The sequence below is a fragment of the Schistocerca serialis genome, chromosome 1, assembly GCF_023864345.2.
Source record: "Schistocerca serialis cubense isolate TAMUIC-IGC-003099 chromosome 1, iqSchSeri2.2, whole genome shotgun sequence".
Classification (NCBI taxonomy): Eukaryota; Metazoa; Arthropoda; class Insecta; order Orthoptera; family Acrididae; genus Schistocerca; species Schistocerca serialis.
The window spans coordinates 807797126-807821595 of record NC_064638.1 but is presented as its reverse complement, the minus strand read 5'-3'; positions in this window follow the sequence as shown (position 1 = coordinate 807821595).

The window sequence follows — 24470 nt, the reverse complement described above, 5'->3', positions numbered from 1 at the left end:
CGTGTTGAAACCACAACATTTCGCGGACAACAAGGGGTACAGACTCCAAGAAGTGTGGAGGTATATCTCGCAGGAACACCAGGTAACGTGGACCAGTAAAACAGCAAAAGGTCCTATTACGTGATCTTGGATCATTCACACCCTTACACTGACAGATTCATTGCTGCTGACCATCGTTGTGGGTGGCGTGGGGATTATCCTCACTCAGACATAGCTGTTGCGGCAGTAGAAAACACCATCATGGGTGAAAGAATGCCTCATTCGTGAACAGTACAAACCATACGGAGTTCATCTCTACAGCACCGTGGATTTGGATCACCCATTAACAGAAGTGAAGGCGGGACTCAAAATCCGCTGGCCCCAGTGTTTGCAAACGTTCTTAATTATAGTGGTGCATCACCTGTTCCACCAGTACTCTCCACACTGTATTCTTCGAAGTGTGCATTTCAAGGGCAATCTCATGGGTGGGTAGTCAGCCACACGATCCAACACCATCTCCTCAGAGACTGGTGTTTACACATGTTCTAAACACGCCTCTGGTTGGTAATAAGTGAATGCTAATGTTTGCATTGTGTGCACGATTCCACTTACCGCGCATAACGCAGTTTGAACCTGACCTGTAAGGAAACATGCTATTACTTATCGAGGGTGTAGACTTCAGAAGAACAGCTGCCATCAATGTTCCTAAAATATTCCAATGAGGTAGGAAGGGGACCTCTATCTTATAATAGATAACAACTATACCCTGTAATTGTATTTAATGGGATCACTTTTGCAAATGTTGGGTCATTGCAATGTACAAGAGCAATCTCAGATATCGCCTGTTCAGACTAGGGGATCCTGGCAGTAAAATTCTCAAATAACATAAAATATAAAAGATCAATAATATCACAAAATTCAAGATAGTTAATTATTTTAACTGAGAGAAAGACTCTCTGGTGGAAGACTATCCTAATGTCGAGCTGAACAATGTTACCGGATCTAATAAAATTTATTTTTTTCCCCACAAATGTTAACCAAATGTGGCCATCAAACGCACGAAGGAAATACGTTAATTTCGGGAAATACTTCAAGAAGGACTGGTCTTCCTACTTTGAGCTTCGTATCACTGGAGCTTGTGACACAACATTTACATTTAGTCGTGTGCTGCGTTCTTTACTTTGTATTGCACAACGTCGTCGGCTTGGCTGCTGCCGTGTGTCGTCGGATCTATAAATCTATGAGAATCCTATACTGTGCCTGGCTGATTCTACATCAGCAAACTTGCCCTACGTGTTCGTGAAGCGAAAAACGTTAAGTTCACCCTAGACTGCTTTCAATGGCAAAACACACGTGCAATGCTGGCGCGCCGTGTGTTACTCTGCCTTTACTCTTCTAGCAACAACTTAACTGTATTCGCTCTCTTCGTTCTCCCCGCAGGAGGGTAACGAAAACAATTCAGCAAGCTCTTGACTGTATTTTGGAGCCGGGTGAAAAAAGTGTTCACACCAATATATCTCCTTCACCTGTCGTCACGTCAGAGACGGATGCCCTCCGACCACATTCGACGACGTCTCAAAGGTAAGTGCCCGTCGTGCTGGGTGGTTGCGCGTCTCCTCAGCCTAGCTTCCTTTACCTCTACAGTGGGGTTGGACACTGGATGGAACAATAAATGGCTGTCTCTCTCTCAGCTGCCCTATCACCAAATGGCTTAATGAGTACAGTGTCGTATAATCGGCTGGCTTCTAAGGGAACAGAAAGGTCTGTTACCCTCTTTATTTAACACTCCATCATCAACAAGAGTGGTAAGCTACGTCCTCACGCGCCGCTCACGTGGTATACTGTTCTTCCCCCCACTTCTCTGCCGTGCCCGCCACCTGCACTTGACCTAGACTAGGCTGCGGCTCTGCAGACTATTGTGTCACAGCGGTTCCCCCACCAGTGATGCTTCCACCCTGTTTCTACCTAACTTAAACATGCAAATTTACGTAAGGGAGTTATTCTCATCACTCTCGATCCTACGTGTATTAAATCTAAAAAAAAAAGTGAAATATGCGCACAAAAACCCATCCCATGTTGCAAAGCCTGTGCCTTGCAACACTATAAATGACACGTAAAACTGAGGCATCTCACATGTAAGATGTCCAGAATCCCGACGCCTTTCAATGTCTTTGGCGGCAACATCGGCTGGCTCTCTGTGGTGTAAACGACAGTCTCTCGTATGCTGGCATCCACGGGACAAATCTCCTCGAGTTAGGATAGTGCCTGTTGGGAAAGCCTTCTCTGTGCTTTCATGCAGCTTCACTGACATCATACCCTGCTGCACCGTACATTAAATGCCCGTCTGCCAACTCTCATGACGAGTAACGTCCCATCTTTGACTAGGTGTCGTTCACTGTACACAGTAACACAACTCACAGTGAACCCATCACAAACTGTCGGATGCAATGGACAACTGACACAGGGAATAGTGGTGTGCGTGTGGCAAAGATTAATGCACTGGTGCGATGCACGCACTTATCACATGACACACGTGCTATGAGCTAAGTTGTGTACAGTATGTCTGGTTGGTTGTCAGGGATGTACGGTGCTTATCGCGCGCGGCCTTGTAAGACTGTGGCAGAACTGCGTGCGCCATTGTAATACATGCATTGAGATTGGCGGTCATAGCTTTCACCAATTACTATGAGTCACTTTATTGTTATGCAGTGTACGCCGCGCATGTCTATAACACTATAAATATGCATTTCCGACCATTGGTTGCCTGTCTCAATACAATCAGTTGTGGAATCGTTATCACCTGTTTCAATTTGCCCCAAAAGGTTTGAGGCACCCTGTATAATGCGAAAAGCGTAAAACTGTGTAACATACTGCAAGTAACAGCAGCAGTTGTCTGAACGCAAACTGTGAGACAGCTCGTTCAATAAACCGTGCTCTCATCACGTCGTAAATGCCGACAGTGGTGACATGTTCTCATAAGCATCCGGTAAAGGGATCGTGGGGGCAGTGAAAGGGGGAGGGGGCACTTCCCACTGGCCAGTCCCAACCCCCATGAAATCTGAACTACAGACTGCAGAAATCTCATGGGTTTGTAGAAGTGATTGCATGTAGCTCTAGTAAGTTGTAGATACGTGACAGATGGATCTAAGAGTTGGAACTCCTCAGTCGCTTTCCCTGGCATGAGAAAGGGCAGAATTTTTTCGTCTGGCCGGATTCCCTCAGTACTCTCCAAGCAACTGCACACAGTACTCAGCAAAGAAACTGCTTCAAATGATTCGTGACTCCTCGATGTGTCTCCGCGACAAGGAAAAGAATACCTCGAAAACCGGGAGAATCGGGACACTGACTTTGCAGTAATCTAGGACACTCTGCTCTACCCTCAAGACCCGTTTCCTCGCTGTGGTGCCAGAAGGTTATAAGCTTGTGGGAGACAGAGTGGGTAGAAGCGGAGGAAAATAAGCAGCGGCTGGGCAACTAACTGCCCGGCCGTGGCAATCCTCCCTCTGGCCCTAGAGATGGGATGAAGTAGCAGTGACCATCTCCAAAGGGGTCATTGTCCTTTCACCGATGGCTTCTTGCTCCAGCGAGAGAACTGACTATTTTGTGGAGCTTACAGAGTGTGTATTTCAATACATCACATTTTAACAAAGCGCGTTTTATATTCTGATGAAAGGGCAGGAGTAAATTCAAGCAGGTACCTGCCTTTTATTATAGCTGATGACGAGACAAGTGTGGGACGCATTTTAAAATTTTGTGAACTGTCCGGAATCCAAATTAAACTGTTTGGACATTTTCGTGTATTGCAGAGTGGCTGATGCATACTTCGTTTTGGGTATCAAAAAATGGTTCAAATGGCTCTAAGCACTGTGGGACTTAATATCTATAGTGCTTAGAGCCATTTGAACTTAACATCTGAGGTCATCAGTCTCCTAGACTTAGAACTACTTAAACCTAACAGACCTAAGGACATCACACACATCCATGCCCGAGGCAGGATTCGAACCTGCGACCGTAGCAACAGCGCGGTTCCGGACTGATTGTTGGGTGGATGAGGAAGACGAGTCCAATGAAGCTTTGTGAGCTCCTCTCGAGTGCGCATACTCGTGAGGCCTGCGTTGTCACGGAGAAGCAGAAGATAGTTTGTATTGTTGTGGTGATGAACACGCTGAAGTCGCTCCAGTTACCTGAGGGTAGCGCAACTCACTTCGCAGCTGATCGTTACAACATGAAGCGGGACATGAAACAGAATAATCTCTTCAGAGTCCCAGTAGACCGTCGCCGTGACTTTACCGACTGAGAGTGATTTCCCTAAATCACTCCAGGCAAATGCCGGGATGGTTCCTCTGAAAGGGCACGGCCGACTTCCTTCCCCATCCTTCCCTAATCCGATGAGACCGATGACCACGCTGTCTGGTCTCCTTCCCCAAACCAACCAACCTTTACCGACTGAGGGTGCAGCTTTGAACTTTTTCTTCGGAGGAAAAGTGGTGTGGCGTCACTCCATGAATCGCGTTTTGTTTCCTGTTCGATGTGATGAACCAATGTTTCATCGCCTGTGACAATGTTCGACAAAAATTGTCACGATCAGCCTCGTACGCCCAAACAATTCCGCACAGACGGCTCTACGTAACTTTTTATGGTCTTCTTCAGGTGGCGAAGAACCCAGGGGGCACACACCTTTGGGCACGCCAACTGGTGGGTAAGTGTTTCAGTACTAGCAACAGAGACGTCCAGTTGTGCAGGAGGTGTTTGTAATCCGTTGATCACAAGTTCCAGCATTGCTGGAGTCACAGCTGTGAGCGGCCGACCGGTATGCGGGAGATCGAACAGGTTTGTCGCCCCTGTTACGATGATGACAGGCATCTCTCCCAACGACTCACCATGCTGTTTTTCACTGCCAGGCCTCCGTAGACATTCTGAAAGCGCCTTAGAATATCTGGTTTTCCGCCAAAAGAAAATCAATGACAGTTCTCTACTTGGACGCATCTCCATAACAGACGGCATAGTGAAGGCTGCGTACAGCGATTCAGCCCATGCGAACTTCGTGAAGCTATATGGGCTGAAGTGGGAATATTCCATAAAGCTTCACAACCAATTCCACGTTTTTCAGCCGAAACTAGCCGAGGAAGAAAAATGTGTTGCGTTACTTATTGACTGCCACTCGTATTTGCAACAATGTTGCAATACTTTTTCTATGAGTTCTCTTTTTCATTCAGGACAGATTCTTTAAAAATTGACACATGACATGCTTTTACTGTAGGTCTGTGTGTGTGTGCGTGTGTGTGTGTGTGTGTGTGTGTTTAATCTACAATCTTTGTGACATACTTACCCATTTTAATCCAGTTCGTCTGCAGCACCTAAAAAATTATTTAATATGGAATTATATCGATGCAACACAAGCAAGCAATGATGTCACCAATAATCCTAGATTCTGCAGCCTGGTAATCCCTCTCTCAGCTAATTCGAAAATTTTTTGAACTTGCCAAATTGTCAGCAGGCTGTACGATGTCAATAGCGTCCGGCGCAGGCCAAGCGAAGACGAGCAGTACTTTGTCTGTACACACGCTGCTCTCCGAACCTGAAACTCGGCACCTAAAAACCTGACTGGCTGACGAGGCTCTGTCCTCAAAGTACTGCAAGAAGACGTGCCTCTCTCTACTCTCTCTAGATACTTAAAGTGGCTAATTAGTTTTTGTTGTACAGTAATGTATAGTTATATTTACTGGTATTTTGTCTGTGTGGTGATGTGAAGTTGAACTCGTGATTAGAGAAACAGATAAGTTCGTATTTAAGTAGGTGAGTAATCTTGTAGTTCTTGAAAAGTGATCAGCAATGAAAAAGTTAATCAGAAATGCAACATTAAAGTGTGTACTGCAACGCTCGTGCCCAAAAGAAGTTTGTTCTGTTAAATTTAAGAAGACTGCCCTGTTAGCAATAATACAAGCAATCTAACAACGAGAAAAATATGAAAAAATGCTCTGTCTTAAGAGTATACCACTGTTGAAAAGTTAATTGTATCACACGTAAATTATAAATGGTCCACCTGTATGCGCTATGAATAAAAGCTGTGCTCCAAACTACTGCGGCTGCTGCTACTATTCTAGTTAAATAAATAAAAATTCAAAGTACCGGCGATGCAATATTCAATGCGTGCTTTAAACTGTAGAGACATCTTTGCTAACAAATCTTGTTACTGCAGTGATCATTGTCAATTAAAGTTCCGTTACTGATAATCTCGGGAAAGAAAAATTATATACAGGGTGTTACAAAAAGGTTCGGCCAAACTTTCAGGAAACATTCCTCACACACAAAGAGAGAAAATATGTTACGTGGACATGTGTCCGGAAACGCTTACTTTCCATGTTAGAGCTCATTTTATTACTTCTCTTCAAATCACATTAATCATGGAATGGAAACACACAGCAACAGAACGTACCAGCGTGACTTGAAACACTTTGTTACAGGTAACGTTCAAAATGTCCTCCGTCAGCGAGGATACATGCACCCACCCTCCGTCGCGTGGAATCCCTGATGCGCTGATGCAGCCCTGGAGAATGGCGTATTGGATCACAGCCGTCCACAATACGAGCACGAAGAGTCTCTACATTTGGTACCGGGGTTGCGTAGACAAGAGCTTTCAAATGCCCCCATAAATGAAAGTCAAGAGGGTTGAGGTCAGGCGAGCGTGGAGGCCATGGAATTGGTCCGCCTCTACCAATCCATCGGTCACTGTTGTTGAGAAGCGTACGAACACTTCGACTGAAATGTGCAGGAGCTCCATCGTGCATGAACCACATGTTGTGTCGTACTTGTAAAGGCACATGTTCTAGCAGCACAGGTAGAGTATCCCGTATGAAATCATGATAACGTGCTCCATTGAGCTTAGGTGGAAGAACATGGGGCCCAATCAAGACATCACCAACAATGCCTGCCCAAACGTTCACAGAAAATCTGTGTTGATGACGTGATTGCACAATTGCGTGCGGATTCTCGTCAGCCCACACATGTGAAAATTTACAATTTGATCACGTTGGAATGAAGCCTCATCCGTAAAGAGAAAATTTGCACTGAAATGAGGATTGACACATTGTTGGATGAACCATTCGCAGAAGTGTACCCGTGGAGGCCAATCAGCTGCTGATAGTGCCTGCACACACTATACATGGTACGGAAACAACTGGTTCTCCCGTAGCACTCTCCATACAGTGACGTGGTCAACGTTACCCTGTACAGTAGCAACTTCTCTGACGCTGATATTAGGGTTATCGTCAACTGCACGAAGAATTGCCTCGTCCATTGCAGGCGTCCTCGTCGTTCTAGGTCTTCCCCAGTCGCGAGTTATAGGCTGGAATGTTCCGTGCTCCTAAGACGCCGATCAATTGCTTCGAACGTGTTCCTGTCGGGACACCTTCGTTCTGGAAATCTGTCTCGATACAAACGTACCGCGCCACGGCTATTGCCCCGTGCTAATCCATACATCAAATGGGCATCTGCCAACTCAGCATTTGTAAACATTGCACTGACTGCAAAACCACGTTCGTGATGAACACTAACCTGTTGATGCTACGTGATGATGTGCTTGATGCTAGTACTGTAGAGCAATGAGTCGCATGTCAACACAAGCACCGAAGTCAACATTACCTTCCTTCAATTGGGCCAACTGGCGGTGAATCGAAGAAGTACAGTACATACTGACGAAACTGAAACGAGCTCTAACATGGAAATTAAGCGTTTCCGGACACATGTCCACATAACATCTTTTCTTTATTTGTGTGTGAGGAATGTTTCCTGAAAGTTTGGCCGTATCTTTTTGTAACACCATATATATATATATATATATATATATATATATATATATATATGTGTGTGTGTGTGTGTGTGTGTGTGTGTGTGTGTGTGTGTGTGTGTGAAACTTGAAGTAAGGAGAAGAATGCTGACTGAAGGAAAAAACAATAAAGCAAATGTATTTACGAAACTGTACATCACTAAGTCGAAATATTTTAACTCCTGAAATATTAAAAATTCACTTTACACTAATAGTTGAAAAATCTGAACAAATTCTCTTTATTCTCTTACAAGCACGTATGCTATCCATCTTTGAAGAAAACTCTGTAAATCACACAGTGTTATGTTAAAGTTGTCTCGGAAAATGCGCTATTATAGTATCTTTGGAAGTCATCTGAATGAATTTGCAAAGTATCTCTCCACAAATGAAAAATAACATACGAAAATTATTGCCAGCACACGGTACGGTCTAAATGCATCTTACTCCATCACAAAATAAAACGCGATTCTTCCTCTCTCTCTCTCTCTGTCTCCAAGACTGCACTCCACTCACAAGCAAAGGTTCTTCTAACAGTGTCTCGCAGAACAACTTCTTGTCAGAGATGTTGCCCGCTATTACTCAGATGACTGAAGCTTTGCTTTTCCACGTGTCATCGAAAATATTACCAGAATTACAGTTTTCTGTATAAAACAAAACCTTCACAGTGTCATGTGAGCAGTTCGCAACTCACGTGTTGATACATAACATGAAAGGCTTTTATAGCATACGGGTTTCAAAGTATGTAATAACTTCATTCTGCCAGTGAGTATGAATGGTGTACATTGACCCTTCTTGGAACTAGTTCGTAACATCGATAGGTTGCAAGAAAACTGGATATTACATCTCATCATCAAGAAGCATACATAAGTATCCTTCACAGCTGTCAAACATGACTGGTGCTTGTTGGAGTGGTTGATGAAGTTTTTTGTTTGACGAAGAGGGCAGACTACCTTTACAGGGACCTGATAACCATTCCTACTGCAGCACAATTGAAAGGAATAAACTGGTAGCTTGAGGCTGAATGACTGCAGTCGCAGTGGGGAAATTGTCTGACGTTTCATCCAGGATGAAGTCAGAGGAAATCATTAGTCTTCCAGAAGAATATATGCTCGCAAACAATTGCTATCTTTACCCAGTAGAATAGATGCCTATTGTCCACTTAGTGCACATTATTAACAGGGTTTAAAGGTTTTCAGAAGAGGCAGCAGCGCTCTGTCTATGTCAGTGTCATAAGGATCAAGGTCAAGGTCTCCTAATTACTTCCCCCATGTCTCCTCTCTTCATCTTCTCCGTACTTCGTTGTTGGCGCTACACATGATAGCAGGTAAAAGGGTTGTGTCAGGGTATTGGGGTGTTTTTCGAGTTTAGGGTGTGGTTCCCTTACTGCGCTAAAGAAAACGTAAAATGCGGAAGGGAACACATTTTAAGCAGTGTGTACTGCGTACAGTGGAGAAGTAGTTCGGAGACAATGATTGCACCAGCATGGCAATGTACCCGTCATAAAGCAGCATCCTTAAAGCAATGGTTCTTGAACAAAAAGGTGCCGGCCGGAGTGGCCGAGCGGTTAAAGGCGCTACAGTCTGGAACCGCACGACCGCTGCGGTCGCAGGTTCGAATCCTGCCTCGGGCATAGATGTGTGTGATGTCCTTAGGTTAGTTAGGTTTAAGTAGTTCTAAGTTCTAGGGAATTTATGACCACAGTAGTTCAGTCCCATAGTGCTCAGAGCCATTTTTTTTGAACAAAAAGGTTTTTGAAATGAGCTGGCCTGCTCCGAGTCCCGACTTGAGCCCAGTGGAATATCTTTGGTATCACTTATAACTTCGACTTTGTTCCGGACCACAGTGCCCAGTATCACTACCCACTTTGAATAACTGATTTCAGCGAGCGATGATAAGGTTGTAGGCCGTACATCGTCCACACGAAGAGATCACATTATAACGAATAAGATAGCAATTGTCTTGACTCGTTCAGGAATCACAGAGCAGTGACTCCCTCTACTTAAACTTACACTATGTGATCAAAAGTATCCGGACATCCCCCAAAACATACGTTTTTCATATTAGGTGCGTTGTGCTACCACCTACTGCCAAGTACTCCATATCAGCTACCCCAGTAGTCATCAGATATCGTGAGAGAGCAGAATGGGGCGCTCCGCGGATCTCACAGACTTCGAATGTGGTCAGGTGATTGGGTGTCACTTGTGTCATCCGTCTGTACGCGAGATTTCCACACTCCTAAACATCCCTAGGCCCACAGTTTTTGATGTCATAGTGAAGTGGAAAGGTGAAGGGACACGTACAGCACGAAAGCGTACAGGTCGACCTCATCTGTTGACAGACAGAGACCGCCGACAGTTGAAGATACTCGTAATGTGTAATAGGCAGACATCTATCCAGACCATTACACAGGTATTCCAAATTGCATCAGGATTCACTGCAAGTATTACGACAGTTAGGCAGGAGGAGAGAAAACTTGGATTTCATGGTCGAGCGGCTGCTCATAAGTCACATATCACACCGGTAAATGCGATACAACGCCTCGTTTATGGTAAGGAGTATAAACATTGCACGATTGAACAGTGGAAAAACGTTGTGTGGAGTGACGAATCACAGTACATAATGTGGCAATCCGATGGCAGGGTGTGGGTGTGGCGAATGCCCGGTGAACTTCATCTGCTACTGTGTGTAGTGCCAATAGTAAAATTCGGAGGTGGTGGTGTTACGGGGTGGTCGTGTTTTTCGTGGAGGGGGCTTGCACCCCTTGTTGTTTAGCGTGGCACTATCACAGCGCAGGCTAACATTGATGTTTTAAGCACCTTCTTCCTTCCCACTGTTGAAGAGCAATTCGGGGATAGCGATTGCATCGTAGGTTTGTTGACCCGTCGGGCTGTGTCACGGAGATGCTGAAGATACTCGCAGAAAAATGAAGATAGATACTGCCCTGAATAAGGTTCTAGAATCAGCTTTTTCTGAATGACGCATCTAGGGATATACTACTACAACCCTCTACGTATCGCTCCCGTAGAGATAGCGAGGACAAGATTAGTTTAATCACAGTGAGTGCAGAGCCTTTTAAACCACCATTCTACCCGCCCTCCACACGTGAATGGAATGGGAAGAAGTCCTAATAACCGTATAATAAGAAGTACCCTCTATCAGACGTTTTGCAGTGGTTTGCTGACTATGGATGTCGATGAGAATATATGCCACTGTATCCGACGTCAGCACACATTGTAAATCTAAACTACCTCTCCACGGAGCATAATTCGAATGAGATCGACCATGACGTCTCAACGCCAAAAGCTCAAGGTCTCGCTACCTCTACTAGATCCGTTCTCTAAAGCAGTGGTTCCCAAACTTTCTTAGACCATTACCCCTGATTGCAACTAGACATTAGCCCCCCCCCCCCTCCCTCCACCACATTAACTGAAGCACCTAACTGAACTGTAGAATGGAAGACTATTCTTGGAACATTTTTATTTTTAAAATGATGAAAGATGAACCATATTTACTTTCTGTGTATTTGTGTGTGCGCACGTGTGTGTTAGAATGAATGACGAAGGAATTCGTGGTGCATAGCAAGTGCTACTCACAACTCCTTCTCAGATGAGAAAGCTAACTGTCCTCTTCTTACAAAACATAGTTCTCCCTGCATTACTTCTCTCCATTGCGGCACGTGCTTGACCTGCACACTGCAAGCCCATTTAAAATCAACAAAGTTAAAATGTATGCACTATAGTTACTGTTCGTAAATCACTTGACTACTGCACTCCTTACTTCTGAGCTGGCAGAAACTGGAAGACTTCAAGCTGTTAATGCTTTGTGTCTGATCACAGCCACTAATAGTAATAGTAAAAATAATAATAATAACACTGTGTCCAGCACCGTAGTAGTCCTATTGTATCTACTGCAGTGCTGTACTGTCAAGTAATTCATTTTTATGCTTCGAAGCGAGTAATGAAGCAATTTCTGGATTAGTACAGGTACTATGTACAACTTGGTGAAGACATTTTCTTGAGATATTTAGCATTTGCTACGTATTTGTCTGACTTTTATGGTCAGCGACGTACGGGACAAGGCACAACATAAGTGTGTAGTGGATGGACTATGTGAGGAACCTGTAAATTTTCATCACGTTAATGCTACTAACCGACAAAAGTAATTACTGAAAACTTATGTATATATAATCAGTATTAGCGTCTTACAAAATTGTGATCATAGTAATGACCTTTCGAAAGTAATTTAGTTTAGTGACAGAAACAGAATCGAATCGTTTAGTTTTTACTCCTCAGAAAACTTCATTTTAATCTCAGGTGGCAATTACCCAAAGATGGGGAACCACCGCTCTATAGTATGTTTGGGATGTAGGTCAATGCCATTACCACAGCCATGATATTTCCCCACTCGAAATCTGCATACAGAGGTATTATTTCCAATAGTACCTGATCCAGATTAGGTTAAAAAATGGTGACCTAGAATTCTGATTCAAATTCATTCTGCAACAGTTGGTATGCACCACTTGTATTTGAATTATCAACAACAAACTTTCTCTCTGCTGATCTTCCTACATTTTTACTTTCCATCTTTGTACCACCTCTTTCTGTGGCATGTCTATACCTGCACCAGCGTGATGCTCATCGTTTTTATCTGAAGTTATTAGTTCTCCCCCCTTTCGATTTGTATTTACGCTTGTCCCTCTCTCCTTTCTTAAACTGACGAATTCTTTTCAAGTGTCGTCCAATTCAGCCTGCAAGGTAGCAGTCTTTCACATCAGTTTCACTATGTTCCCATCTCTACTGCATATGCTGAAACACTACTGAAAAGTCTCATTTACTCCAATGACACATCACTACATTAACTCCAACAGAAGAAACTGCAACAATCATCGCACCAAACTGTGGAATTAGCAAATCTACAGCAATTCAAAATAATGCACAGATATTTAACCATTTTAAGCTTCAAGAAAGCCTAGTAAAAAGAATTAATTAACAAAAATTAGGCCTAAGCACAACGTAAGGCTTACTCAGATTTGCTGAAGCAGACCAATTAAATCCACACAATCATCCGTAAGGACATATTGACAATTGAAGGGGGCAGCCATACTTGATTGAGCTGGAAGGATAAACGAAGGAAATAGTTTCTGTATTGTTACCGCTTGATACGAACAAAAGGAAACAATAATGCACCGAGAATCTTTCTTCAGGAACTTTTCACTTCTTCTGCAGACATAAATAAACATTCTGAACCTTTAGAGATGTGTTTAGAAGAAAACTCGGTTTAAATTTTAATTTTAGCCATACTTGTATATTCATTTTGGAAGCTTGTTGCTCTGCAATTTGCGTCAGTTTTGCGAATGAAATTTTATTATTGAAGAAACACAAGCAATAAACAATGGCGGATTTACATATAGGCTCACTAGGCATGGGCGTAGGCCGTAGGGGCGCCACCTTAAGGGGGGCGGGCGGCATTTTTTGGTCTGTACTCATTTTAACCTTTTACTTTTTAAGATAACTGCGCTTAAAAACGACAAAAAATTTTAATATTGTTAAACAACTTGGTAGTTCAAATAAGCCTTAAGGAAGAAATCCGACAACACAAGCTTGGAAAAATACATAGCTTACTTGGTGACTGAATGGAAATTTAACATTGGGTTTCTGTCTGGTATCATCTTCACGATTGTTCGAAATATTTTGAAGTAAGCTGTCAGGATGGCAATCTACAACACAATGTTTGAAACGTTATTATTCCGAGAATGTTGTCAGCTTCTACTCAACCCTACCATATTTTCTCCATGAAAGTACCAGGCCCCTGAGAAGCTGGATAAACTAATCAGCAGTTTCTTAAATACTGTAACGTGTGGGCCTCAGTATGTAAAAGCCGACTATACTTAAATTTCTTGTAGAAATTAGAGGGAAGTATCAAGTCAACGCTCTATTACTGTAATTAATGTGAAAGTTCTATGGTCTTCAATATCTGAGCTTTGATTTAATGACAACCGTTTACCAAAACATGTTGACACTGGGAATGTTTTACATTTTTAAATACATATTTATACGAAAAGAACATAAGCAGAATATCTAATAATATGCGAAATACACTTCATAACAGTTTTAAAATTTTATTTATTTATTTATTAAGGTATTTACTTTTTTTGGCGAAAAAAGAAGAAGAAACCAACTTTAATTTGTCTCATTTAATGTGCTGCAGCCTGCACGATATCGAAGTTCCCAAACTGTGCATTCGAATATTACGTGGCATTGCAAATTTTATATTAACCTTCTTAACTAAACTTATTTTCTTCAGGAAAGGTTATTTTTATTATGTGTTGGGACAAAAGGTGCAGTTGCGTGTAGATGTAACAGCAGCATTCACACAATGACAACATACCACATCAACTGGCAACAAGACTACTTAAACTTTGTAGTCTATCTTCTCTGCCCACAGAAACTGCTAAACTGTTATAAGAATAAGTGGGATAAGAGTCGATCCAGCACACCTCACTGCAAGAAACTGCAAAAATTATTTGCTTTTTAAATTAGAAAGACAATGTCAGGAATATCCAGAACATATTTGCGTCCCAGCAAAAATTCCGGCGACGCGTGGAACAGAAGCCAAGAAAGGGACTGTCACGCTTCCTTTACGAGACGAATTGGAGCCAGCAGGTGTGCTTCTACTGTTCACTGACAACAGAAAAACAGGCGACAATGAAATTAAATAATTCTGCATTGTTGTTCTTTCAGAGCACAGTTACGTGGAGTAATCCGAGTTGGTCATTTCAACGCTCCGTGTTTGAAGGAAAAATCGTTGTGCTCGTGTGCCGTGTTTAAAGTAAAAAGCTTTGTGCTCAGTGCGGTGTAGTACGATTGGAACTGGATGCAGTCTTTCTTTCTTTCCTTTTACAATTTTTTTTTCTTTTGTTTTAACTGTTGGATGACGATTTTGTAAGTGCCTTAACATGAATAACAGTGAAAAAAGCAAACGTGGAAAATTAAGTGTGGCGGCATTTCGGAAATTATCAAAGGAAATGCGAGAAGGAGAAGCCAAGGTTCTAAAAACGCTTGGCAGAGTAGATAAATCTTTCGCAAAAAGTGTTGCTGGTACGACAGTTGTCTTGTGACAGCCAGAGCGAGAGCACCAGCAGCAGCGAGTACTGTTTGTATAAAGCGTTTTTGTACTTATTTGCTGCGCTTACCTTTTAAATAGTTTTTCTGGGAAAACCTAGCGTAGTTTTCGCGTCTCGTATTTCAGTGAGTGTTTCTTGATTATCAGAGTAGCTCATCAGAAGATTATCTTGGGAATTTGTCACCGTATAGAGTAGGGTAAACATAGTCATGTGTAGGGACTGTGGTTGTTGTGAGCGGACGCAAGGAGAATTGGCCACTCTTCGGGGGCAGGTGGAGGCTTTGTCTGTTAGGCTCATCGAGCTCGAGGCGCAGGCGTCGGCTCGTAGTGGCGTTGGGGCAACTGTGGTGAGACCTATGCCTACTTCGGTGGCCTTGGAATCACGTGGAACCACTGATGTCGCTGCGTCTTCCGGCAGTGAGCATCTTACCGGTCAGCCATCACTCCAGGGTGAATGGCGGACAGTGGTGGGCTCGCGCGTGCCTGGCCGAAAGGCGAAGGTGGGATCTGGCCGCGTGGCAGCTGCCTTACCCCTTTCCAACAGGTACGGGGTGCTTCCTAGTGGTGATGACATCGTTTCCGAGCCACCACAGGATGCCTCGCCTGTTGGGCCAGTGGCCGATTCTCCGGCAAGGTCCCGACAGTCACAGAGGGCGGGCCTATTAGTTATAGGGAGCTCCAACGTTAGGCGGGTTATGGAGCCCCTCAGGAAAATAGCGGGTAGGTCGGGGAAGAATGCCAGTGTGCACTCGGTGTGCTTGCCGGGGGGTCTCGTCCGTAATGTGGAGGAGGCCCTTCCGGCAGCTATTGAACGCACTGGGTGTGACCGGCTGCAGATAGTAGCACATGTCGGAACGAATGACGCCTGCCGCTTGGGTTCTGAGGCCATCCTTGGTTCCTTCCGGCGGCTGGCTGATTTGGTGAAGACAACCAGCATCGCACGCGGAGTGCAAGCTGAGCTTAATATCTGCAGCATAGTGCCCAGAGTCGATCGCGGTCCTCTGGTTTGGAGCCGTGTGGAGGGTCTAAACCAGAGGCTCAGACGACTCTGCGACTATAATGGTTGCAAATTCATCGACCTCCGTTATTGGGTGGAGAACTGTAGGGCCCCCCTAGACAGGTCAGGCGTGCACTACACACCGGAAGCAGCTACTAGGGTAGCAGAGTACGTGTGGCGTGCACACGGGGGTTTTTTAGGTTAGAGGGACCCCCCCTTGGGCGAAACGATAAAATACCTGACGCCTTACCAGAGAGGACATTATCATCGTTGATAAAGAACGTCCGTCCTCAGAGACCAAAAACAGGAAAAGTTAACGTAATATTGGTAAACTGCAGGAGTATCCAGGGCAAGGTTCCTGAATTAGTATCTCTTATTGAAGGAAATAGTGCGCATATAGTATTAGGAACGGAAAGTTGGTTAAAACCGGAAGTGAACAGTAACGAAATCCTAGACACAGAATGGAATATATACCGCAAGGATAGGATAAACGCCAATGGTGGAGGAGTATTTATAGCAGTAAAGAATTCAATAATATCCAGTGAAGTTATTAGCGAATGCGAATGTGAAATAATCTGGGTTAAGTTAAGTATCAAAGGTGGGTCAGATATGATAGTCGGATGCTTCTATAGACCACCTGCATCAGCAACCGTAGTAGTTGAGCGCCTCAGAGAGAACCTGCAGAACGTCGTGAAGAAGTTTCGTGATCATACTATTGTAATAGGGGGAGACTTCAATCTACCAGGTATAGAATGGGATAGTCACACAATCAGAACTGGAGCCAGGGACAGAGACTCTTGTGACATTATCCTGACTGCCTTGTCCGAGAATTACTTCGAGCAGATAGTTAGAGAACCAACTCGTGAAGCTAACGTTTTAGACCTCATAGCAACAAATAGACCGGAACTTTTCGACTCCGTGAATGTAGAAGAGGGTATCAGTGATCATAAGTCAGTGGTTGCATCAATGACTACAAGTGTAATAAGAAATGCCAAGAAAGGAAGGAAAATATATTTGCTTAACAAGAGTGATAGGGCACAAATCGCAGAATATCTGAGTGACCACCATCAAACGTTCATTTCTGAGGAAGAGGATGTGGAACAAAAATGGAAAAAATTCAGAAACATCGTCCAGTACGCCTTAGATAAGTTCGTACCGACTAAGGTCCAAAGCGAGGGGAAAGATCCACCGTGGTATAACAATCATGTACGAAAGGTACTACGGAAACAAAGAAAGCTTCATCATAGGTTTAAGAGTAGTCGAATCATAGCTGATAAGGAAAAGCTGAACGAAGCGAAAAAGAGCGTAAAGAGAGCAATGAGAGAAGCATTCAACGAATTCGAACATAAAACATTGGCAAACAATCTAAACAAGAACCCTAAAAAGTTTTGGTCATATGTAAAATCGGTAAGCGGATCTAAATCCCCTATTCAGTCACTCGTTGACCACGATGGCACCGAAACAGAGGACGACCGAAGAAAGGCAGAAATACTGAATTCAGTGTTCCGAAACTGTTTCACAGCGGAAAATCGTAACACGGTCCCTGACTTCAGCCGTCGCACGGACGCCAAAATGGAAAATATTGAAATAAACGATATCGGAATTGAAAAACAACTGCTATCACTTAGTAGCGGAAAAGCATCCGGATCAGACGAGATACCTTTAAGATTCTACAGTGATTATGCTAAAGACCTTGCCCCCTTTCTATTAGCAATTTATCGTAGATCGCTGGAAGAACGTAAAGTACCTAGCGACTGGAAGAAAGCGCAGGTCGTTCCCATTTTCAAGAAGGGTCATAAATCAGATGCGAATAATTATAGGCCTATTTCGCTTACGTCAATCTGTTGTAGAATAATGGAACATGTTTTGTGTTCTCGTATTATGACGTTCTTAGATAATACAAATCTCCTTCATCATAACCAACATGGATTCCGCAAACAGAGATCATGTGAAACTCAGCTCGCCCTATTTGCCCAAGAAATTCACAGTGCCGTAGACACTGGCGAGCAGATTGATGCCGTATTCCTGGACTTCAGGAAGGCATTTGATACGGCTCCGCACTTACGTTTAGTGAAAAAAATACGAGCTTACGGAATATCGGACCAGGTTTGTGATTGGATTCAGGATTTCCTAGAAGAAAGAACACAACATGTCATTCTTAACGGTTCAAAATCTGCAGATGTAGAGGTAATTTCGGGAGTACCGCAGGGAAGCGTGATAGGACCTTTATTGTTTACAATATACATAAATGACTTAGTTGACAACATCGGTAGCTCCGTGAGGCTATTTGCAGATGACACGGTTGTCTACAAGAAAGTAGCAACATCAGAATACTCGTACGTACTCCAGGAGGACCTGCAGAGGATTAATGCATGGTGCGACAGCTGGCAGCTTTCCCTAAACGTAGATAAATGTAATATAATGCGCATACATAGGGGCAGAAATCCATTCCAGTACGATTATGCCATAGGTGGTAAATCATTGGAAGCGGTAACGACCGTAAAATACTTAGGAGTTACTATCCGGAGCGATCTGAAGTGGAATGATCACATAAAACAAATAGTGGGAAAAGCAGGCGCCAGGTTGAGATTCATAGGAAGAATTCTAAGAAAATGTGACTCATCGACGCAAGAAGTAGCTTACAAAACGCTTGTTCGTCCGATTCTTGAGTATTGCTCATCAGTATGGGACCCTTACCAGGTTGGATTAATAGAAGAGATAGACATGATCCAGCGAAAAGCAGCGCGATTCGTCATGGGGACATTTAGTCAGCGCGAGAGAGTTACGGAGATGCTGAACAAGCTCCAGTGGCGGACACTTCAAGAAAGGCGTTACGCAATACGGAGAGGTTTACTATCGAAATTACGAGAGAGCACATTCCGGGAAGAGATGGGCAACATATTACTACCGCCCACATATATCTCGCGTAATGATCACAACGAAAAGATCCGAGAAATTAGAGCAAATACGGAGACTTACAAGCAGTCGTTCTTCCCACGCACAATTCGTGAATGGAACAGGGAAGGGGGGATCAGATAGAGGTACAATAAGTACCCTCCGCCACACACCGTAAGGTGGCTCGCGGAGTATAGATGTAGATGTAGATGTAGACTTCGAGTTCCAGTAGTATGGATGATATTTGTGGCACTGCATCTATTCTAAAAGAAGTAAATACAGACGAAACAAAAGCTAAAAATAAATAAAATCAAATTGTTCCTGATTTCGAGTTTCACGAAAAACTAAGTGTCGAGTCAGATATCACAAAAAGAAATATCCTCGTTACTGATGACCCTGCAGAATGTTGTATCAATGAATCAACAATGGACATTCTCTTACAACGTCGCATTAATCAAAATTGTAACGGTGATTTTTCTAATTCAAGAACATCAATACACGATAAAACTAGATATTTGAACAAAAACGTATTTTACCATAAAATTTTAACTGGTGAATCAACTTTGCATGATTTTCAAGTATACTCATGTAGCACCGGTGCTGTTTTTTTTTTGCACCATGTAAATTGTTTGGAGGTAAGGCCGCGATGCTACTAATGGTTTTGCAGATTGGAAACATATTTCTAATATTTTATCTCATCATGAGAATTCACTTGAACACAAAAATTCTGAGTTATCACTCTTAGCAAGAAAAGAGTCACTTGGAACAATAGATAGCCATTTCGAGTCATATGTTGAGACAGAAAAAATGTACTGGCGCAGTGTTTTGAAAAGGGGTCTGCAGTAGTGAAGAAGCTAACAAGTCGTGGACTTCCCCTACGTGAACACGTTGAAAGATTCCATTCATTACATAATGGTCAATTTATGATGTCAGTTGAACTTATAGCCGAGTTTGATCATTTTCTGGCAGAGCACATTGAGCGGCATGGAAATCCAGGGCAGGGACATACAAGTTATCTTTCTTCAACAATCTGTGATGAAATAATAGAGCTTCTTTCTGAACAAATAAAAAGAATTATCACAAGTGAAATAAAACAGGCCAAATATTTCTCTATAATAGTAGATTCTACTGCGAACATTTCATATATTGATCAATTATCTTTCATAGTAAGATGTGTGAACGAGAATGGTGAACCTGTTGTACGTTTCCTTCTCTTTTTACCAAACCCGGGACACAAGTCCGAAAACTTAACTGACGCCATACTAAAAGTCCTGTCTACAAATTCCATTGATATTACTGACTGTAGAGGCCAGTCATATGACAACGCAAGCAATATGTCAGGACTGTACACTGGTTTGCAAGCACACATTGAAGAAAGAAATCCGAAAGCGCATGATGCACCTTGTGAAGCACAATCTTTGAATTTAGTCGGCACTAGTGCTGCAAGCTATTGTCGGGGAAGCATGTTTATTTTTCAATGTAGTGCAAAACCTTTATAGTTTTTTCTCTGCTTCTACACAGCGCTTGGATAAACTTCTTTCTTTCATGAAACCAGGAAACGAAACGGTAAAAAGTTTATCAAAAACACGTTGGTCAGCAAGAGAGGAAGCGTGTTTAATTCTATACGAAGACTGGGAGGGCGTTATTAATGCTCTCGCACATATTGCCAACAATAGGCTTACGTTTGAAAAACCAATTGTGCGAAATGAGGCTTCAGCTTTATTGAATCAGCTCAGCAGACTAGAAACAGTATTTATGATGACAGTTTGGAAGGACATACTCCAGAGATTTAATAGTGTAAATCTGAAATTGCAAAACGTAAACATTGATACTAAAATAGTGTATGAATTATATGGATCACTTGTAGGATTTATTGCATGTATTCGTGGCATGTTCCCTGGAGATTGTGACTGATATAGACTATGTATGCACCTACAAAATATCACGAAAACGCAAACTTCATGATGACGAAGAAGCGGACTCTGAAGAAGTTTTTCTGACTGGAAGGGAAAAATTTAGAGTCGAAACATTTCTCCCAGTACTCGACAAATTGTACGCCGAATTAGTGAGGAGGAAGGAAAGCTTTAGGTCACTGTTGAACTCCTTCACAGTTTTCAATAACCTTAAGAACAGTTCACCTGACGATATTGCTGAATGTGCAGCAAAACTACAAGCGTCATATGACACAGATTTAGAGCCTTCCTTCCCTAGTGAAGGTGTACATTTCGAGGAGCTTTTGAAATCTGAGGTCAGTGATATACCAGTCGAAATGAATAAATTGTTACGAAAAGAGAGGTTACAGTCCGTGTTTCCGGATGTTGACATTGCTCTTAGAATATTTCTATGTATGACACAAATTGTTCAGCAAAACGCTCGTTTTCGGCTCTTAAAAGACTGAAATCGTACCGACGTTGTGCGGTGTCTGAGGAGAAATTGAACGCCTTGTCCATTATTCACATCGAAGCCGACCTCCTAACTGATAGCCGTCTGAACTATGAAGATATTATCAACGAGTTTTCTGCCGTCAACCCCAGACGCAAACTTTGCTGACAGGTGAGTTTGTTTATTTATTCATACGCTCGGATGAGAAAGTGTTAATAAATAACATAGTTCAGTTCAGTCGATAAATGCGTAAAAGCTTTGCTAATACCGTTCGAAAGAGCTATGCTGAGAGCAATAGTTGCAATACAAAACTGTTCAGCTCTTACATGGATTAAAGGTATCGTGTGCACTTATTACGCAGCATCTAGCTACACTATCACTATATTTGTGATTTAATTAATTTAATTAAAACAGGAAAATTCAGTGTGAAACCTGTAAATACCGATAAGCAGCAAGCTGATTTTTTGACAAAGGTACTGCCTAAAGGTAAACATCAGTGGTGCTCTCAAGCTGTGGGATTTCCAGAGTTCACGAATTGACATCTCGAGAACTTTTGGGGGTGTTGGGAACATTCATATTTTACTCTCTGATGAGTTATATTGAAAGGTGGCTACACTGAGCCACAGCGCCAGAGATTGCGCCAGAGAGTATTATTCAGCCGCCTCCACTGGCAGTGCTTATCGAGAAGTCGTGGTGGAGAGTGCTTGTTGAGATGTAGCAGTGGTGAGTCGTAGTTGAGAAGTTGCGGTAGTGAGTGCTTGTTCAGAATTTGTAGTATTGTTTTGATGGGCTAGACACCAGATGTTATTGGATTGGGGATGCTGTAATGATCAGAGTGTGCTTTTCGTCAATATATATGAAGGTAAAAAATTCCGTTTTTTTTCATTATTTTAATGTCTTAAACAATAATGCCTCTTGGTCACAGGTTCAGTCAACAAAGCATCCGGCTCGTGTTCTTGTATTAGACTGCATCTCTGGTTTCTATGTGCAATTATAGTATTTCTGTTTTTATTTAATTACTTCAGTATAAATGGTGTTTGAAATATCTGGTCTTATTGAGGAAGAACCGTGCCAGATGTGTACGTTGAATCACACTTCCACACACAGAACAGTTACTCTTGTGCTTTGTTGTTTCGTAGGTTTTATAGTTGCTGGGGACTTAATTAATTAACTGTGTTAACGGAAATTTCGTTTCTTTCTTTGTTGTAATTCTATGCAGACAGATTGCGGAGTAATACTAGTCAGGGCCAACCGTTTACGAGACTTCGTAATCGGACAGACAGCTACTGAAAATTAAAAGTATTTGCATTCTTTTTAATAATTAAGCCCCCATGCACGTGGCGACCGCTGCTTCGGATCGTCCCTTGCAATCTTCTGATAGTAAAAATAGCAGACAGTAGGATTGCTGTAGTAATTTGTAGTTTAGTAATTGTAGTCTATATTGCATGTGTAGATTTGGTAATTGTCATTCTTTTAATGGTATATTGGCATAATTTAATTTTTGATGTCTTGTATACAGGTCTGACAATTTTGTGCAATTGTGAAGGTTCTAATTGTTCGTTAGGCGTGTTTGTCGGCAAACATTTCGTGTGAATGGTATTGCTGGAGATAAAGTCTCATTGTGTGTAATTTTCGTATAGGTCCTCAGGGGATTTACTACGCTAAGTGAATATGTGCCGTAGCGTGCACAGGGCCCCGAGCTGTAGTAGTGCTATTTCTCTTTTAGTTTTCTGCACCGCTGCCTACTCTTTTACTATTCTTTGTATCTATCAAAACAACTCTTCAACTATCAATCTATCCAGAAAAGGAGTCAGTAAAGAATCACTGGATATGACTATTTTACCCAAAAGCAATTTCGGAAATTTACCGTTTGGACTTGCTGTATCTTCAGCAGCATTCATTCCTAGTTTAAACGAAATTTTACCTGTTTATCTTCGTGACAATATTACTTCATATGTTGACGATATTCTTATTGCTAAACGTTCTTGGAGTGAGCACAACAAAATTTTGGATTCATGATTACATATTTTTGCAAGAGTTGGCATTACAGTGAACTTGGAAAAATCTGAATTTGGTCGTTCTCAGGTGGAATTTCTTTGTCATATTATTTCTACAGAAGGTATTCTTCCTGATCCAGAGAAACTAGACGCTATTCGTAATTATGATGCTCCTACTACAAAACGTGATGTTAGTAGTTTCCTTGGTGCCTGTAATTTTCTTAGACACTTTGTTAGATTGGACAATTTGGCCACACCTCGTTTATGTGATTTATCTGGAAAGAATTCTAATTGGTGTTGGGATGAGGAATCTCAATCAGAATTTGAACAACTTCGTGATGCTTTAGTTGCTGCTCCACTTCTTTCACATCCGGATTTATCTAAAGATTTTTGTTTGGCGACGGACTCATCATACAAAGGCCTAGGTGCACATTTATTTCAAGAGACAGAAGAAAACGGCGTTGTAGTACAGAAAACTATTGCATTTGGAAGTCGTGTTCTCTCTAAATCAGAAAAGAATTATTCGATTACGGAACTTGAAGCCTTGGCTGTTATTTGGGCTTTCACAAAATTTCGGACATTTTTGTTTGGCAGACATACTAAGGTTTACACCGATCATCGAGCTCTGGAATTTCTTATGTCAACAAAATTAACACATGGAAGATTGTCACGATGGGCGCTGTATCTACAGGAATTTGATTTTAGTATTGTTTGCATACAGGATTCTTCAAATATTATCGCTGATGCTTTATCACGTGCACCTATGGGTCTGAAACAAAGTGCTGAAGAGGACTGCAAAGAAAACAATTATTGTTTGATGTATATTCAAGGCGTTGTGTTTGAAAATTTTATTTCTTCTTCCCTCCAGGACATCGCTAAGGAGCAAAATAAGCATCCAATCTGGAAGGACATTAAGGAGAAGTGGAGGAGAAAGGAAAACGTAGCGATTAAACAGTATTATTTAGTTCGCAATGATATTGTTTTTAAACGAAAATCGGTCGACAACTCTGTTTGGTTAGTTTGTATTCCTGATGAGTGGGTTAATAAATTGATTTGGTATACACATTTCAGTTATGCACACTTTGGTCCCAGAAAATGCTTTCATAAATTACGAGAAAATTGCTACATCAGTAATATGGAAAAACGTATTCGATCTGTTCTTGCCAAATGCAAATTATGTCAAAAGGCTAAGCCGCCAACTATTTCTCATAGAGCACCGTTGTTTCCTATCATTCCAGCGAAATTAAAGGAGATGGCTGCAGTCGATTTGTTC